Here is a 5,000-nt window from a genome sequence, read left to right as displayed (position 1 = left end):
CTTCGCAGTCGTCCCCCGGGCAGTCCGGGGGAAGGCTTAATAGTCGTGTCCCGGGCGCTCCGGGGGGGAAAGCTTAATAGTCGTCCCCCAGACAGTGTGGGTGGGTGGATGGGGGGGGAGGCTTAACAGTCTTCCCCCAGGCAAAGCGGGAGGCTTCGCAGTCATCCCCCGGGCAGTCCGGGGGAGGCTTAATAGTCGTCCCCCGGGCGCTCCGGGGGGGAAAGCTTAACAGTCGTCCCCCCAGACAGGGTGGGTGGGTGGCTGGGGGGAGGCTTAACAGTCTTCCCCCAGGCTGAGCGGGAGGCTTCGCAGTCGTCCCCCGGGCAGTCCGGGGGAAGGCTTAATAGTCGTGTCCCGGGCGCTCCGGGGGGGAAAGCTTAATAGTCGTCCCCAGGACAGTGTGGGTGGGTGGGTGGGGGGGAGGCTTAACAGTCTTCCCCCAGGCTGAGCGGGAGGCTTCGCAGTCGTCCCCCGGGCAGTCCGGGGGAAGGCTTAATAGTCGTCCCCCGGGCGCTCCGGGGGGGAAAGCTTAATAGTCGTCCCCCAGACAGGGTGGGTGGGGGGGAGGCTTAACAGTCTTCCCCCAGGCTGAGCGGGAGGCTTCGCAGTCGTCCCCCGGGCAGTCCGGGGGAAGGCTTAATAGTCGTCCCCCGGGCGCTCCGGGGGGGGGGGAAGGCTTAATAGTCGTCCCCCAGACACTGTGCGGGGGGGGAGGCTTAGCGGTCTTCCCCTAGGCTGGGCGGGGAAGGGCTGGCGGGAGGCGTAGCAGTCTTCCCTCGGGCGGTCCGGTGGGGGAGGCTTAGCAGTCGTCTCCAGGGTGGTCCGGGGGTGGGGGGAGGCCTCAGAGTCGTCCCTCGGAGAGTCGGGTCGGCGGCGGCGGTGGGTGTCAGGCTTTACAGCCAGCCTCCGGAGGGTGAGCGTCCTCGGACGCGATGCAGCCGCCGCAGAGAGGCAGCCTCCGAGGCTGGGAGCGGAGCACCGAGACTGGGGAGAGGGGAGCAGGAGCCCGGGAGGGGGTGGGGTGGGGGGCCTTCAGGACAACCGGTCAACCCCCGGGGAAGCGGCTGTAAAAATTTCAAAGTCCCCACCGGGACAACAGGTCAACCCCCGGGGAAGCGGCTGTAAAATTTTCCAAGTCCCCGCTCGGCCACCAGGTCAACCCACTGAATCTAATGGGTTGACCTGGTGGCCGGTTTGATTTCCGGCCACCAGGTCAACCCATTGGATTCAATGGGTTGACCTGGTGGCCGGTTTGCTGTGCGGCCCGGGTGTCACCCCACTCCGCGGGCCGCGCGGCAGTGGTCCTGAGGACCACAGAGGGGGGCTTAATAGTCGAGATGGAGCAGGTCCGGGGGAGGCTTAATAGTCGTCCCCCGGGCAGTCCGGGGGAAGGCTTAATAGTCGTCCCCCAGACAGGGTGGGTGGGGGGGAGGCTTAACAGTCTTCCCCCAGGCTGAGCGGGAGGCTTCGCAGTCGTCCCCCGGGCAGTCCGGGGGAAGGCTTAATAGTCGTCCCCCGGGCGCTCCGGGGGGGAAAGCTTAATAGTCGTCCCCCAGACAGTGTGGGTGGGTGGGGGGGGGGGAGGCTTAACAGTCTTCCCCCAGGCTGAGCGGGAGGCTTCGCAGTCGTCCCCCGGGCAGTCCGGGGGAGGCTTAATAGTCGTCCCCCGGGCGCTCCGGGGGGGAAAGCTTAACAGTCGTCCCCCAGACAGTGTGGGTGGGTGGGTGGGGGGGGAGGCTTAACAGTCTTCCCCCAGGCAAAGCGGGAGGCTTCGCAGTCATCCCCCGGGCAGTCCGGGGGAGGCTTAATAGTCGTCCCCCGGGCGCTCCGGAGGGGAAAGCTTAATAGTCGTCCCCCAGACAGGGTGGGTGGGGGGGAGGCTTAACAGTCTTCCCCCAGGCTGAGCGGGAGGCTTCGCAGTCGTCCGCCGGGCAGTCCGGGGGAAGGCTTAATAGTCGTCCCCCGGGCGCTCCGGCGGGGGGGAAGCTTAATAGTCGTCCCCCAGACAGGGTGGGTGGGGGGGAGGCTTAACAGTCTTCCCCCAGGCTGGGCGGGGGGGAGGCTTAATAGTCATCCCCCAGACAGTGTGGGTGGGTGGGGCAGGGGGGGGAGAGGCTTAGCAGTCTTCCCCTAGACTGGCCGGGGGTGGGGGCTTAGCAGTCGTCTCCAGGGTGGTCCGGGGGTGGGGGGAGGCCTCAGAGTCGCCCCTCGGAGAATCGGGGCGGCGGCGGTGGTGGGTGTCAGGCTTTACAGCCAGCCTCCGGAGGGTGAGCGTCCTCGGACGCGATGCAGCCGCCGCAGAGAGGGAGCCTCCGAGGCTGGGAGCGGAGCACCGAGGCTGGGGAGAGGGGAGCAGGAGCCCGGGGGTGGGGGTGGGGGTGGGGGGCCTTCAGGACAACCGGTCAAGCCCCGGGAAGCGGCTGTAAAATTTTCAAAGTCCCCACCGGGACAACAGGTCACGCCCCGGGAAAAGGCTGGAAAATTTCCTAAGTCCCCGCTCGGCCACCAGGTCCACCCAGGTCTAGCAATGGGGTTGACCTGCCTGATGGCCGGTTAGTATCAACGTAGTCTCACACAGGAGGGCAGCTCTCAGGCCGGCCGGCTGCGGCTGACTCTGGGGCGGTGCCCGGTGCCCGGCAGCGAGGCGCGGGGGGGGTGGGGGGGTGAGGGGGGGGGAGCGACACGGGGCTTACCGGCCCCGGGGCCGGGGGCGCCTCCTGCGGCTTTGGGGGCCGCGGGTCCTCCGTGGCATCCAGGCCAGGCCTCTCCTGCCTGGCCGCGGGGGGATTCGGGGGCGGTCCCGCGGGCCGGCGGCCGGGCGCAGGGGGGGGGCCCGAGCGAGTCCGCCCCGGGCCCGGGGTCTCCCCCTGCGGCTCAGGGGGGGCGTGGGTCCTCGGGGGAGGAAGCCCGGGGGGAGCTGCAGACCCGCCGTGGGGCCCTCCAGGCCAGGCCTCGCCTGGGTGGCCGCGGGGGGATTCGGGTCGGGCCCGCGGACCGGCGGCCGGGCGCAGCGGGGCCGGGAGGGTCCGGGCCAGTCCGCCGCATGCCCGGGGTCTCCCCCAGCGGCTTCGGTGGCCGTGGGTCCCCGGTGGGGCAAGCGGCGGGGAGCCTGACACCCGCCGTGGGGCCCTCCAGGCCAGGCCTCGCCTGGGTGGCCGGGGGGGGATTCGGGGCGGTCCCGCGGGCCGGCGGCCGGGCGCAGGGGGGCCGGGAGGGGCCGGGCCAGTCCGCCCCATGCCCGGGGTCTCCCCCAGCGGCTTCGGTGGCCGTGGGTCCCCGGTGGGGCAAGCGGCGGGGAGCCTGACACCCGCCGTGGGGCCCTCCAGGCCAGGCCTCGCCTGGGTGGCCGCGGGGGGATTCGGGGCGGTCCCGCGGGCCGGCGGCCGGGCGCAGGGGGGCCGGGAGGGGCCGCGCCAGTCCGCCCCATGCCCGGGGTCTCCCCCCAGCGGCTTCGGTGGCCGTGGGTCCCCGGTGGGGCAAGCGGCGGGGAGCCTGACACCCGCCGTGGGGCCCTCCAGGCCAGGCCTCGCCTGGGTGGCCGCGGGGGGATTCGGGGCGGTCCCGCGGGCCGGCGGCCGGGCGCAGGGGGGCCGGGAGGGGCCGGGCCAGTCCGCCCCATGCCCGGGGTCTCCCCCAGCGGCTTCGGTGGCCGGGGGTCCTCCGCGGAGGAAGCCGGGTGGGTGTTGGGGGGAGCCGGACCCCAGGCGCCCCGACCCGTGACCTGCGGCCGCGACCTCCGACTCGGCAGGAGCGACGAGGGGCTTTCTGGCCCGCCCCCCCCCCCCCTTCTCCTTCCTCCCCAGAAAAAGGAGAGAGAGCTGGCTCGGACCGGGAAAAGCTGCCTACGGCACCTGGGATTCCCAGGCGGTCACCCATCCAAGTACTAGCCAGGCCCGGGACGGTTTACCTTCCGAGATCGGACGGGATCGGGGGCGTTCGGTCCGGTATGGCCGTAGGCACCCGGCTCCGCGCCTCCTCGCCCGCTTTCCCCTGCCGGCGCCCGGGCCTGCCGCACGGCGAGCCCCGGTCGGACTGCCCCGTGCGGCAGGGCCCCCGTCTCTCGCGGGCCCGATCCTTTTTTTTCCTTTTCAAGCTCCGGGGCCCGGGCTGGCCCGTCAGAGCCCCTTCCCCTCCCCCCCCCCCTCCCTCCGGCGTCGGGAAAAATATTTTCCCGGACTTCCAGCGGGCCCGATCCTGTCAGCCGGGGGTGGGGGGGGGGGCAGTCCCTCGCTGCGGCCAGGGAGGGTGAGCCCGGGGCGGCTTGCCTGGCGGCCGGGTCCCGGCAGGCCCGATCCATTCCCCCCCTCCCCGTCCCCCGTCCCCCAGCGGTTCCAGCGGTTCCCCGCCCCGCCCCCGCGCCTGGTTCGCACCCTGTTCCTTCGGGCCGAGGAAGGCGTACCCCGGGGGGAACCGTCCGAGTCCCCTCCCGGGCACCAGGTCAACCCGTGGAATCGAACGGGGTTCACCTGGCTGGCCGGTATGCTTTCCGGCCACCGGGTCAACCCATAGGTTTTAACTGGTATACCTGGTGGCCGCTTTGCCAGGTCAACCCGGTTCTCCCTCCTTCCCTGGGCGCCCCCTCCTCGGAGGCGTCGGGTTAAACTTTTTCCAGACTTCCAGGGGCCCGATCCAGTCAGCCGGGAGGCAGTCCCTCGCTGCGGCCGGGGACGGTGAACCCAGGTCGGCCTGCCTGGCGGCCGGGTCCCTGTCTCTCGTGGGCCCGATCCTTCTTTTCCTTTTCGAGCAGGGGGGGCCCGGCCCGCCCCGGTAGCGCTCCTCGGAGGCGTCGGGCAATTCCCCCCCCCCCCCCGCACCCCACCCAGACTTCCAGGGGCCCGATCCTGACGGCCGGGAGGCAGTCCCTCGCTGCGTCCGGGGACGGTGAGATGCTCGGCCACCAGGTCAACCCGGAGGAAGCGGGCTGAAATTTTTTTTTCCAAGTCCGAAAGATTGTCCAAGTCCCCGCTCGGCCACCAGGTCAACCCGGAGGAAGCGGGCTG

The 5,000-nt window shown here is 71.4% G+C and overlaps 1 non-coding gene across 1 annotated transcript; it reads right to left on the bottom strand.

Moving 5' to 3' along the window:
• Window positions 1-3,839: 3,839 nt before the first annotated feature.
• Window positions 3,840-3,958, bottom strand: LOC135889604 (5S ribosomal RNA). The gene has a single exon (XR_010561947.1). It is a non-coding gene; the product is annotated as a 5S ribosomal RNA (ribosomal RNA).
• Window positions 3,959-5,000: the final 1,042 nt, after the last annotated feature.

The sequence above is a fragment of the Emys orbicularis genome, chromosome 15 (assembly GCF_028017835.1).
Source record: "Emys orbicularis isolate rEmyOrb1 chromosome 15, rEmyOrb1.hap1, whole genome shotgun sequence".
Lineage (NCBI taxonomy): Eukaryota > Metazoa > Chordata > Testudines > Emydidae > Emys > Emys orbicularis.
The sequence above is the reverse complement of the archived record's forward strand: the minus strand, read 5'-3'. Positions and strand labels throughout refer to the sequence as shown.